We start from the raw sequence: 14,884 nt of genomic DNA, 5'->3' as shown, positions 1-14,884 counted from the left end.
ATGGACTCTGAAAAACAAACTGAGGGTTCTAGAGGGGAGGGGGGTGGGGGGATGGGTTAGCCTGGTGATGGGTATTGAGGAGGGCACGTTCTGCATGGAGCACTGGGTGTTATGAACAAACAATGAATCATGGAACACTGCATCAAAAACTAATGATGTAATATATGGTGATTAACATAACAATAAAAAAAAGAAGTTGGTTGAAAAAGGGAAAAAGAAAAATTGAAAAAAAATGACAGTTAAAAAAATTAACTTCGATAGACTAAAGGATCATGGTAAAAAAAACCATGAATTCTATGTGCATTATTCCCCTAGCGCTGGAGTTCTAACTTTCTCTTGATCAGTAAACTTGGTCTTGGCTGACTGTTCTTGCTGATTTTCTGGGGGAGGGGCCTGTTGCTGTGGTTTCCAAATATCTTTGCCGGAGGCGGAATTGCTCTGCCCTTGCCAGGTCCGGGCTAAGTAATCTGTTCAGGTTTGCTCTCGGGAGCTTTTGTTCCCTGCAAGCTTTCCGTACAGCTTTGGAGGACAAGAGTGAAAATGGTGGCCTCCCAATCTCTGCCTCGAGGAGCTGAGAACTCAGGGGCCCCACTCCTCAGTGAGCCCCCAGAGAAAAGCAGTCAATCACTCCAGTCTACCCGGTCTCTGGCCACACTCCATGCTCACCCGGCCTGTGAACGAGCATTTCTATCTCTGGTTCACGACCCCGTGTGGAGTCTCCAAACCCAGCAGATTCCTGCAGTGTGCTCCCATGCTGCTCCTCACGGGAGAGGAAAGGGTGTCTCCCCAGATCTACTGCTTGTTGGGGCCCTGCTGGAAGAGCAGTGGCCTGACTGTGCCATGGATCACGGTTTCTGGCAACTCCGAGCTGAGAGCCCACTCCTCGGCTCTGTCTCTGCAGCTGGCTTCCCTGCTCTGATACATGGGAGCTCTGTTGCACTCAGGAATCACCAGTCTTTCTGTGACCCCAATGATCCTAAGACCACACTGTCCCAGTGAGTGTTTCACCCCCCACTTAGCCACTGGAATGATGTCTTTCAGCATAGCTGACTTCTAAAAGTTCCGATTTTGTGCTCCGCTGCTCTAACACTTGCAAGAAGCGACCAATGGAGGCCCCCTCCCCTGCCATCTATCCTCGCGAATATCACCTCAGATTCACTTCTCTGTACATCCTACCTTCCAGAGAAACTGGTCGCTTTTCTGTTCAGAGTTGTTGCTATTCTTTTCTTTGATCTCCTGTTGAGTTCGTAGGTGTTCAGAATGGTTTGGTCCTTATCCAGCTGAATTCCTGGGACCAGAAGAAATCCAGGTCTCATACACCTCTGCCATCTTTCTCCATTCCTGACACTGTATCATTCTTAAAGGGTCTATCCAACAAGAAGATCTAACAATTGTAAATATCTATGCCTCCAGCATGGGAGCAGCCAACTTCATAAGTCAACTGTTCACAAAAATAAAGAGTCATATTGATAACAATATGTTAATTGTAGGAGACCTCAATACTCCACTCTCAGCAATAGACAGATCATCTAAGCAGAAAATCAACAAAGAAATAAGAGCTTTGAATGACACACTGGACCAGATGGACCTCATAGATATATACAGAACATTCCATCCTAAAAACAACAGAATACTCATTCTTCATGAGCACACATGGAACTTTCTCCAGAATAGACCACATACTGGATCACAAATCAGGTCTCAACAGATACCAAAAGACTGAGATTATTCCCTGCATATTCTCAGATCATAATGCTTTAAAACTGGAACTCAATCACAAACAAATTTTGGCAGAAATTCAAACACCAGGAAGGTAAAGACCACTCTGCTTAAGAATGTTTGGGTCAACCAGGAAATCAAAGAAGAACTTAATCAATTCGTGGAAACCAATAATAACAGAAACACATTGGTCCAAAACCTATTGGATACTGCAAAGGTGGTCCTAAGGGGGAAATACATAGCCATCTAAGCCTCACTCAAAAAAAGTAGAAAAATCCCGAATTCACCAACTAACTCTACACCTTAAAGAACTAGAGTAAAAGCAACAAATGATGCCTAAACCACGCCTTAGAAGTGAAATAATTAAGATTAGAGCAGAGATCAATGAATTAGAAACCAGAAACACAGTAGATCAGATCAATGAAACTAGAAGTTGGTTCTTTGAAAGAATTAATAAGATCATTAAACCACTGGCCAGACTTATCCAAAAGAAAAGAGAAAGGACCCAAAATAATAAAATGATGAATGATAGAGGAGACATCATGATTAACACCAAGAAAATAGAAACAATTTTTAAAAATTATTATCAACAACTATATGCCAGTAAATTGAGCAACCTGGATGAAATGGATGACTTCCTGGAAACCTATAAACTGCCAGACTGAAACAGGAAGAAATTGACAACTTGAATAGGCCAATAACCAGTAACAAAATTAAAGCAGTGATCAAAAACCTCCCAAAAAACAAGAGTCCAGGACCAGATGGATTCCCTGGGGAATTCTACCAAACATTCAAAGAGGAAATAATACCTATTCTCCTGAAGCTGTTTCAAAAAATAGAAACAAGGAAAACTTCCAGACTCAACCTATGAGGCCAGCATTACCTTAATCCCCAAACCAGGCAATGACCCCGTCGAAAAGGAGACTTACAGACCAATATCCCTGAAGAATATGGATTCCAAACTCCTCAACAAAATTCTAGCTAATAGGATCCAACAATACATTAAAAGGATCATCCACCACGACCAAGTGGGATTTATCCCTGGGTTGCAAAGTTGATTCAACATTCACAAATCAATCAATGTGCTAGAACACCTTAATAAGAGGAGAGAGAAGAACCATATGGTCCTCTCAATTGATGCAGAAATAGCATTTGACAAAATATAGCATCCTTTCCTGATTAAAACTCTTCAGAGTATAGGGATAGAGGGAATATTCCTCAAGTTCATAAAATCCATCTATGAAAAACCCACAGCGAATATCATCTTTAGTGGGGAAAAGCTGAGAACATTTCCCTTAAGATTAGGAACACATCAGGGTTGCCCACTCTTGCCACTATTGTTCAACATAGTACTAGAAGTCCTAGCAACAGCAATCAGACAAGAAAAAGAAATAAAGATATTCAAATTGGCAAAGAAGAAGTCAAACTCTCTTTTCACAGATGACATGATACTTTATGTGGAAAACCCAAAAGATTCCACCCCCAAATTACTAGAACGCATACAGCAATTCAGTAATGGGACAGGATACAAAATCAATGCACAGAAATCAGTTGCGTTCTTACACACTAACAATGCAACTGTAGAAAGAGAAATTAGAGAAACGATTCCATTTATAATAGCACCAAAAACCATAAGATACCTCGGAATAAACCTAACCAAAGAGGTAAAGTATCTATACACTAGGAACTGCAGAACACTCATGAAAGAAATTGAAGAAGACACAAGAAGATGGAAAAACCTTCCATGCTCATCAATCGGAACAATAAACATTGCTAAAATGTCTATGCTACACAGAGCAATCTATACTTTCAATGCCATCCCGATCAAAATTCCAATGACATTTTTCAAAGTGCTGGAAGAACAAACAATCCTAAAATTTGTATGGGATCAGAAAAGACCCCGAATCTCCAAGGAAATGTTGAAAAAGAAAAAGAAACCTGGGAGCATCACATTGCCTGATTCGAAGCTATATTACAAAGCTGTGATCACCAAGACAGCATGGTACTGGCACAAAAACAGACATAGAGACCAATGGAACAGAATAGAGAACCCAGATATGGACCCTCAACTCTATGGTCAAATAATCTTTGACAAAGCAGGAAAAAAACATGCAATGGAAAAAAGACAGTCTCTTCAATAAATGGTGCTGGGAAAATTGGACAGCCACATGCAGAAGAATGAAACTCAACCATTCTCTCACACCATACAAAGATAAACTCAAAATGGATGGAAGACCATAGAAGAACATAGGCAGTAACCTCTTGGACATCAGCCACAGCAACTTCTTTCAAGATACATCTCCAAAAGCTAGTGAAACAAAAGCAAAAATGAACTATTGGGACTTCATCAAATAAAAAGCTTCTGCACAGCAAAGGAAACAGTCAACCAAACAAAGAGGCAACCCACAGAATGAGAGAAGATGTTTGCAAATGACACTAAAGATAAAGGGCTGGTATCCAAATCTATAAAGAACTTCTCAAACTCAACATCCCCAAAAAAATAATCAAGTCAAAAAATGGGCAGAAGATATGAAAAGACATTTCTCTGAATAAGACATACAAATGGCTAACAGACACATGAAAAAAGTTCATCATCATTAGTCATCAGGGAAATTCAAATCAAAACCACATTGAGATACCACCTTACCCCATTTAGAATGGCAAAAATGGACATGGCAAGAAACAACAAATTTTGGAGAGGTTGTGGAGAAACAGCAACTCTCTTACACTGTCAGTGGGAATGCAAGTTGCTATAGCCACTTTGGAAAACAGTGTGGAGGTTCCTGAAAAAATTAAAAATAGTTCTACCCTATGACCCAGCAATTGCACTCTTGGGTGTTTACCCCAAAGACAGATGTAGTGAAAAGAAGGGCTGTATGCACACCAATGTTCATAGCAGCAATGTCTGCAATAGCAAAATTGTGGAAAGAGCAGAGATGCCCTTCAACATATAAGTGGTTGTGGTCCATATATACAATGCAATATTACTCAACCATCAGAAAGGTTGAATATCCAACTTTTACATTAACATGGATGGGACTGGAGGAGATCATGCTAAGTGAAATAAGTCAAGTAGAGAAAGTCAATTATCATATGGTTTCACTTCTTTGTGGAACATAAGGAATAGCATGGAGGACATTAGGAGAAGGAAGGGAAAAATGATGGGGGGAAATCGGAGGGAGATATGAACCATGAGAGTCTATGGACTCTGAGAAACAAACAGGGTTTTAGAGGGGAAGAGAGTGGGGGAATGGGTTAGCCCGGTGATGGGTATTTTTTTTTAAGATTTTATTTATTTATTTAATTGACATAGAGAGAGAGACAGCGAGGAAGGGAACACAAGCAGGGGGAGTGGGAGAGGGAGAAGCAGGCTTCCTGCCGAGCAGGGAGCCCGATGCAGGGCTCGATTCCAGGACCCTGGGATCACGACCTGAGCTGAAGGCAGTCACTTAACTGACTGAGCCACCCAGCCACCCCCAGTGATGGGTATTAAGGAGGGCATGTACTGCATGGAGCACTGGTGTTATATGAAAATAATGGATCGTGGATCACCACATCAAAAACTAATGATATATTGTATGGTGACTCACATAACATAATAAAATAAAAAAATTATGCAAATAAAAAAATGAAAAATATGCAAAAGACATGAAAAAACTTTAAAATTTATATGCAAATTCCCAGTAAGCATACAAAGAAGCACCTAATTTCATTGGTCATCAGCAAAATAGAAATAGAAATGAAATAGAACACTCTCCGGAATGACCAAAATAAAAAAGATGGAAAACACTAAGTTTTGGTAAAGACATGGAGCAGCAGTAATTCTCATCTACTGTCAGTGGGAGTGTAAATTGGTACAAACACTTGGAAGAACTGTTGATAGTATCTTGTAAAACTGAACATAGGCATGCATACTCTACTCTTAGGTATATAACCAAAAGAAATGGGTAAATAAGCTCATCAAGAGACCTGTTCAGGGATGTTTACAACAGCACTATTTGTAATAGCCCAATCCTGGAAATTCCCATATACACAGCAACAGTAAGATGGAGGATATGAATAAATACATTCTATACAAGGAATATTCTACAGCAATTCAAATGAAACTGCTGCAGTTACATGCAACAATGTGGATGATTCTTACAAGCAAAGCAAGCCAGAAAAGAGTGTAAATTGTATGATTCTGTTCATATAAATCACAAAACAGTGAAATTTAATCTGTGCTGTTAGAAGTCCTATCCATGGCTCCTTTGGAGGTGTCTAATGACTAGAACATGGCACAATGGGAACTTTTGGGATGGTGGTGGTGTTTTTTATTTAATATGTTGATGTGTTATACTTTAATAAGGAAAGATAAAGAAAGTGAGGCAGTGTATTAGTTTGCTAGGGCTACCATAACAAATTACCACAAAATTGGCTTAAAACAACAGAAATTCATTTCTTCATAGTTCTAGAGACCAGATATTTGAAATCAAAGTGTCAGCAGGGCTACACTCTCTCTGAAAGCTCTAGGGGAAAATCTTTTTTTGCCTCTTCCAGCTTCTGGTGGCTGTAGGTGTTCCTTGGTTTGTGGCTGCATAACTCCAATCTCTGCCTCCACCTTCTGGCTGTCTCCTTCTCCCTGTGTGTCTTTCTTCTGTGTGTCTCTCATAAGGATACTTGTCATTGGATTTAGATGATTCAGAATGCTATTTTCCTTCTCCTTCTCCATCTCCATAACTTTGGAATTATTATTCGTGTGTGTGTGTGTGTGTGTGTGTGTGTGTGTGTGTGTGTGTGTGTGTGAGAGAGAGAGAGAGAGAGAGAGAGAGTGTGTGCTGGGAGAGGAGGAGGGTCAAGTTCTGAAGGTACTTTCTCTACTTCCCTTTTCAAGAACCAACTGCTCTGGTCTTGGGGGAAAGGAGAGCAGGGAAATATGAGCAAACATCTCTTAACTTCTCATACTTGTGGTTTTCTCTGTTGGTTTTCTTGGTCTCTCTGGATAAGTTTGACTGGATACTGATACCTTCTGGGCTCAAGAGATTCATCTATGAGTCATTAGAGGGCTTCTCTACTGATTAGTTTCTTAATGCAAAAGATTCAGCCCCAGTTCATACTTTTCCATCCTCTCTTAGGTGCCACTCCCTCCTGTAAACCCCCTTAATTAACTACCATTAAATCAATGTCTAATACATACTATGTATGATGCCAAGTACATATTGATGAATATAAAGGCTCCCCAGCAGGGACAATATGACAACTAGTGGTGTTTTGGTGTTGAGGAGTGGATTTTAGTTGGATTTCAGGGGGCTTTTGAGCTTAATGAGGCTGGTTTTCCATAGGTGTAGGGCTAGGGTGAGGGAGATGAGGTTGTCAGAGGGAAGTGGAAGGAAGTGGTTAGATGGAAGCATACACAGGGTTATTGCTGGAGAATCTTAAAGTCCCTTGAAATAAACCTAGAGGTATAGTAATTTGAGAAGGAGTTAAAGTAGAGGTAAGTGTTCCCCCACTTTAGTTGGAGAAATTTGAATATGTTTGTGGGTAGGGGAGCTGGACAGAAGAGGGAAGGTGAGTGATAAAAGTACAGCAAGAGAGCAGTTAAAAATAAAGTATGGTCCAAAGGGGATAAGGGAGAGGGAAGAGGCTGATGCTCTCCTCCTCTCCATCAAGAGGAAAGGCCAGGATGGGTGGAGAGAGAGAGAGAAACTTACAGGATAAGGGAAAGAAGTGGAAGGGCTTCATAGCTTAAAGAATCTTTTTTTTTTTTTTTTTTGGATTATAAGGAGAGGGGTCCATTTTCTTGGACTGATAACTAGGTACCAAAGTAAGGACTTTAGGGAAGAGGTAGAAGTTTAGAATAGCTTTGCAGGGAGGATGAGGAAAACCTTTGGGAAGGAGAGAAAATATTTCACTTAGTGCTTCAGAACAGTGGTATTCAAAATTGAATGGGCATCAGAATCATCCCAAAGAGATTGTTAAAACACAGATTTCTGGGTCTGCCCCTGGAAATTTCTGATTCATTAGGTCTGGAGTGGGACTAGATAATTGCATTTCAAACAAGTTTCCAGGTGATGTTGATTTTGCTGGTTAAAAACCTGATTTAGAGTTCTTGAATTGATTACTATTTTCTGGCTGTATGATTATGAACAAGCTCCCTGGCCTCTCTATATCTTAGTTTCCCATCTGAAAAATAAGGATGATAATCATAGTACCTCTCTTATAAGGCTGTTGTGAAAAATTAAATTAGTTAAGACACATAAAGCACTTAGAACAGGGCCTGATAGTAGCTTGGCAGCAATCTTAAGTACTCAAATTTAGTCCAAGAAGACTGGGCATTTTTTCTGGCAACCTCTCATCTCTGCCCTATCCTCATCTCTAAGATCAGGCCCTAAGACTGCCTTCATCTCACTCCTAGGTGCTAACTGTTTTCTAGGGAATTTCTGGAGGGGCCAGCTCCCTGAGGCTAATTTGTAACTCTGTAGCTTCTACACTTAAGCCTGAAACTACTTGATCCTTAGATCATCTATTAGAATTGCTCCAGAGCAGACTGAGAGCCCCATCCTGCCTAGTTAGCCTTGAGACTTGCCATGAGGGGTCAATTTTCAACTTACTGAAGGGTAACACAGCCAAGGCCTGTAAAGCCCTCCTGAAGAGAGGTCTTGAGAGATGGCTTGAGGGAAATCTAAGGTCCAAACTCTCCCTTGGAGGAATCACTCTGAATTCAGATAAGCTAGAGGCAGACACTAAGGAGAATGACCATGGCTGCCCACACTCCATGCTGGGAACATAATATTAGTGAAGATAAATGGAAGAAGAGACTGTTATCTGCAGCGCTGGAGACTGACTTGACTCTTCACTGTGACCATAAATCTGTTGGCCTGTACATTTTAGCCATAGGTCCTCCTCACTTTGCCATCTTAAGCTATACAAATCTCATCGGTTCCTTCTATCCTATGACAGCCCTTCAGATATTGGCTGAAAGTGACCACATCTCCTTGAATCTTCTCAAACCAAATAACACAGTGGTAGTGGAGTGGCAGTGCAATGGATGTCTGGATGACTCACAATACCAAGGAGAATAAGAATGTTAGAACCTGCCCTCTTGACACTAGATAAATCTCATATGATTATGAATCTTTTTTTTATTTTATTATGTTAGTCACCATATAATACATCATTAGTCTTTGATGTGGTGATCCACGATCCATTGTTTTCGTATAACACCCAGTGCTCCATGCAGTACACGCCCTCCTTAATATCCACCATGGGCTAACCAATCCCCCCTCCCCCCTCCCCTCTAAAACCCTGTTTGTTTCTTAGAGTCCATAGTCTCTCATGGCTCATCTCTCCCTCTGATTCCCTCCCTTTATTTTTCCCTTCCTTGTCCTAATGTCCTCCGTGCTATTCCTTATGCTCCACAAATAAGTGAAACCATATGATAATTGACTTTCTCTGCTTGACTTATTTCACTTAGCATAATCTCCTCCAGTCCCATCCATGTTGATGTAAAAGTTGGATATTCATCCATTCAAATGGCTGAGTAATATTCCACTGGGTATATGGACCACATCTTCTTCATCCATTCATCTGTTGAAGGGCATCTCTGCTCTTTCCCCAATTTGGCTATTGTGGACATTGCTGCTATGAACATTGGGGTGCATATGGCCCTTTTTTCACTACATCTGTGTCTTTGGGGTAAATACCGAGGAGTGCAATTGCTGGATCATAGGGTAGCTCTATTTCTAACTTTTTGAGGAATCTCCACACTGTTTTCCAAAGTGGCTGTACCAACTTGCATTCCCACCAACAGTGTAAGAGGGTTCCCCTTTCTCCACAACCCCTCCAACATTTGTTGTTTCTTTCCCTGTCCATTTTTGCCATTCTAATTGGTGTAAGGTGGTATCTCAATGTGGTTTTGATTTGAATTTCCCTGATGCCTAATGATGATGAACATTTTTTCATGTGTCTGTTAGCCATTTGTATGTCTTATTCAGAGAAATGTCTTTTCACATCTTCTGCCCATTTTTTGACTTGAGTATTTGTTTTTTGGGTGTTGAGTTTGAGAAGTTCTTTATAGATCTTGGCTACCAGCCCTTTATCTGTAGCATCATTTGCAAATATCTTCTCCCATTCTGTGGGTTGCCTCTTTGTTTGGTTGACTGTTTCCTTTGCTGTGCAGAAGATTTTATCTTGATTAAGTCCCAAAAGTTCATTTTCCCTTTTGTTTCCCTTGCCTTTGGAGATGTATCTTGAAAGAAGTTGCTGTGGCCGATGTCCAAGAGGTTATTGCCTATGTTCTCCTCTAGGATTTTGATGGATTCCTGTCTCACATTGAGGTCTTCCATCCATTTTGAGTTTATCTTTGTGTGTGGTGTTAGAGAATGGTTGAGTTTCATTCTTCTGCATGTGGCTGTCCAATTTTCCCAGCACCATTTATTGAAGAGACTGTCTTTTTTCCATTGCATGTTTTTTTTTCCTGCTTTGTCAAAGATTATTTGACCATAGAGTTGAGGGTCCATATCTGGGTTCTCTATTCTGTTCCATTGGTCTATATGTCTGTTTCTGTGCCAGTATCATGCTGTCTTCGTGATCACAGCTTTGTAATATAGCTTGCAATCGGGCAACGTGATGTCCCCAGCTTTGTTTTTCTTTTTCAATATTTCCTTGGCGATTCGGGGTCTTTTCTGATTCCATACAAATTTTAGGATTGTTTGTTCTAGCACTTTGAAAAATGTCATTGGAATTTTGATTGGGATGGCATTGAAGTTATAGATTGCTCTGGGTAGACATTTTAACAATGTTTATTCTTCTGATCCATGAGTATGGGATATTTTTCCATCTTTTTGTGTCTTCTTCAATTTCTTTCATGAGTGTTCTGTAGTTCCCAGAGTATAGATCTTTTACCTCTTTGGTTAGGTTTATTCCGCGGTATCTTATGGTTTTTGGTGCTATTGTAAATGGAATCATTTCTCTAATTTCTCTTTCTACAGTTGCATTGTTAATGTATAAGAAAGCAACTGATTTCTGTGCATTGATTTTGTATCCTGCCACATTACTGAATTGCTGTATGAGTTCTAGTAATTTGGGGGTGGAGTCTTTTGGGTTTTGCACATAAAGTATCATGTCGTCTGCAAAAAGAGAGAATTTGACTTCTTCTTTGCCAATTTGAATACCTTCTATTTCTTTTTGTTGTCTGATTGCTGTTGCTAGGACTTCTAGTACTATGTCGAACAATATTGGCTAGAGTGGGCATCCTAGGCGTGTTCCTGATCTTAAGGGAAAGGCTCTCAGCTTTTCCTGATTGAGGATGATATTCACTGTGGGTTTTCCATAGATGGATTTTATGAACTTGAGGAATGTTCTCTCTATCCCTATACTCTGAAGAGTTTTAATCAGGAAAGGATGTTGTATTTTGTCAAATGCTGTTTTTGCATCATTTGAGAGGACCATATGTTTCATATGGTTCTTCTCCCTCCTCTTATTAATGTGATCTATCACACTGATTGATTTTCAAAAGTTGAACCACCCTTGCATCCTGGGAATAAATCCCACTTGGTCATGGTCAGTGATCCTTTTAATGTATTGTTGGATCCTGTTCGCTAGGATTTTGTTGAGGATTTTGGAATCCATATTCATCAGGGATATTGGTCTGAAATTCTCCTTTTTGATGGGGTCTTTGCCAGCTTTGAGGATTAAGGTAATGTTGGCCTCATAGAATGAGTTTGGAAGTTTTCCTTCTGTTTCTATCTTTTGAAACAGCTTCAGGAGAATAGGTATTATTTCTTCTTTGAATGTTTGGTAGAATTCCCCAGGGAATCCATCAGGCTCTGGACTCTATTTTTGGGGGGGAGGTTTTGGATCACTGCTTCAATTTTGTTACTAGTTATTGGCCTATTCAGGTTGTCAATTTCTTCCTTTTTCAGTCTTGACAGCTTATAGGTTTCCAGGAAGGCCTCCATTTCATCCAGATTGCTCAGTTTATTGGCAATTGGTTGTTGATAATAATTTCTAATAATTGTTTCTATTTCCTTGGAGTTAGTCATGATCTCTCCCCTTTCATTCATAATTTTATTAATTTGGGTCCTTTCTCTGTTCTTTTGGATAAGTCTGCCCAGTGGTTTATTGATCTTATTAATTCTTTCAAAGAACCAACTTCTAGTTTCATTGATCTGATCTACTGTGTTTCTGGTATCTAATTCACTGATCTCTGCTCTAATCTTAATTATTTCTCTTCTAATGCATGGCTTAGGCATCATTTGTTGCTTTTACTCTAGTTCTTTAAGGTGTAGAGTTAGTTGGTGAATTCAGGATTTTTCTATTTTTTTGAGTGAGGCTTGGATGGCTATGTATTTCCCCCTTAGTGTTGCCTTTGTAGTATCCCATAGATTTTGGACCGATGTGTGTTTGTTCTCATTGATTTCCATGAATTGATTAAGTTCTTCTTTGATTTCCTGGTTGACTGAAACATTCTTGAGCAGAGTGGTCTTTAGCTTCCAAGTGTTTGAATTTCTGCCAAATTTTTTCTTGTAATTGAGTTCCAGTTTTAAAGCACTGTGGTCTGAGAATATGCAGGGAATAATCTCAATCTTTTGGTATCGGTTGAGACCTGATTTGTGCCCCAGTATGTGGTCTTTTCTGGAGAAAGTTCCATGTGCGCTCATGAAGGATGAGTATTCTGTTGTTTTAGGGTGGAATGTTCTGTAAATATCTATGAGGTCCATCTGGTCCAGTGTATCATTCAAAGCTCTTGTTTCCTTGTTGATTTTCTGCTTAGATGATGTGTCCATTGCTGAGAGTGGAGTATTGAGGTCTCCTATAATTAACGTATTGTTATCAATATGACTCTTTATTTTGGTTAACAGCTGGCTTATGTAGATGGCTGCTCCCATGTTGGGGGCATAGATATTTACAATTGTTAGATCTTCTTGTTTGATAGACCCTTTTAGAATGTTATAGTGTCCTTCTATGTCTCTAACTATAGACTTTAGTTTAAAATCTGATTTGTCTGATATAAGAACCAACTTTCTTTCAAGGTCCACTGGCATGGAAGATGGATCTCCAACCCTTCACTTTCAGTCTGGAGGTATCTTTAGTTTCAAAATGAATCTCTTGTAGACAGCATATGGTCCTGTCTTTTTATCCAATCTGCAACCCTGTGCTGTTTTATGGGGGCATTTAGGCCATTCACGTTGAGAGTGATTATTGAAAGATATGAATTAATTGTCATCATGTTGCCTGTGAAGACATTGTTTTTATAGATTGTCCCTGTAAATTTCTGTTGTATATCACTCTTGGGGTCGTTCTCCTTTTATAGAACCCCCCTAAATATTTCTTACAGGGCCGGCTTAGTGGTCACATATTCTTTCATTTTCTGCCAGTCTTGGAAGCTCTGCATCTCTCCATCCATTCTAAATGACAGCCTTGCCAGATAAAGTGTTCTTGGCTGCATGTTCTTCTCATTTAGCACCCTGAATATGTCTTGACAGGCCTTTCTGGCTTGCCAGGTCTCTGTGGATAGTTCTGACGTTATTCTGATGTTACTTCCTCTGTACGTAAGGAATCTCTTTCCCCTAACTGCCCTTAAGATGGTTTCCTTTGTTCTAAGGTTTGCAAGTTTTACTATTACATGCTGGGGTGTTGGCCTGTTTTCCTTGATCTTGGGAAGGGTCCTCTCTGCCTCCAGGTCACGAATGTTTGTTTCATTCCCCAGATTAGGGAAGTTCTCAGCTATGATTTGCTCAAATACATCTTCTAGTCCTCTCTCTCTCTCCAGCCCCTCCAGGATTCCAATCATTCTGACACTGGAATGCTTCATGGTGTCACTTATTTCTATGATTCTGTTTTCACGGATTCTGAGTTGTTTTTCCCTGGCCTCCTCTTTTCCCTTTTATCTATTAAATTCCCTATCTAGCTATTAAATAAAGTCTTCCAGGTCACTTATTCATTCTTCTGCCTCACTTACCCTAGCTGTTAGATTATCTAGATTAGATTGGATCTCATTGATAACATTTTAATGTTCTGCCCATACAGCTTTCATTTCTGCCCTTATAGAGACTCTATGTTGTCATTAATTGATTTCTCCATTCTAGCTATTGTCTTCACAATTGCTAGCCTGAATTCCATCTCCGACATCTTGGTTATATCTGCATCCATTTGTAAATCTGCAGCACAAGTCATAATCTCTCAGTCTTTTCTAATTTGGGGGTTCCTCCTCCTAGTCATTCTGTTGATGCGTGGTTGAGGGAATATATAGAGTCCAAATATTTGACCAAAACCCAAGCAAGATGCACCTGTTTTCTAGGGACCTTAGGGTTGCTGGCTGTCTTCTGGGTGAGGGGCCTGCCATGCTGTTACTCAGACAACACTGTTTGGGCATAGTTGCCCTATCCCCCTGTGGCAGGGGATGGGCTCAGTAAGAATCAGTTTATTGGGGCTTTTGTTCTCTGGCGGCTTTCCCTGCCAGCTTTCTGTGTCTCTTCTGAGAGTCAGAGCAGAAGAGACCATTTCCAACCCTCTGCCTCAGAGCAGAGAGATCACAGTCTGTTCTTCAGTGTGTCTCCAGGCCACACTGTCTCCATTTCTGTCTGTGCTGCTATAAACTGCAGCATCCTGGGTTGTGTGCCTCTCCGTGGTGCTCCCAGTTCTGCCTCCAGGTGTGGGCACTTCTGCCCTTTGTGCTTCTAAAACTGTCAGCCACTCCCAGTTCGCACATGCAACCCTGCCGCTCCAGGTTTCCATTCCAGGAGCTGCCCTAAAGTCATTTCCCCGCCTCTACCAGTCTTCGAGTTTGTGGCCTGTCCCCAGCGCACGAGGCTGTTGCTCACCCATGTAGGATCCTCATGGCCAGGCTCCCTCCTGCTGCCGTTTATCCTCTGATATCTGCCCATGGAATTATGGCTCCCCGTTTTGTACCTTGAAACCAACCGCCCACAATATTCTGTTTGTAGAGATCCAGATCTATTTTCTTACATCTCAGGCTGATTTCTTGGGTGCTCAGATTGGTCTGGTAGATATCCAGCTCAATTCCGGGGACCAGTTGAAATAGGGTCCCCTACTCTGCCATCTTTTCTTCCTGATTATGAATCTTTTAAAATATTATGTATCCCTTAATGTTGTCACTCACGATGATAACTTTTACCCTTTCTTTCTTTCTTTCTTTCTTTCTTTCTTTCTTTCTTTCTTTCTT

The sequence above is a fragment of the Callorhinus ursinus genome, unplaced genomic scaffold (genome assembly GCF_003265705.2).
Source record: "Callorhinus ursinus isolate GAN/ISIS: 27379988/994484 unplaced genomic scaffold, GSC_fseal_2.0 scaffold66, whole genome shotgun sequence".
Lineage (NCBI taxonomy): Eukaryota > Metazoa > Chordata > Mammalia > Carnivora > Otariidae > Callorhinus > Callorhinus ursinus.
This window is presented reverse-complemented; position numbering follows the sequence as displayed.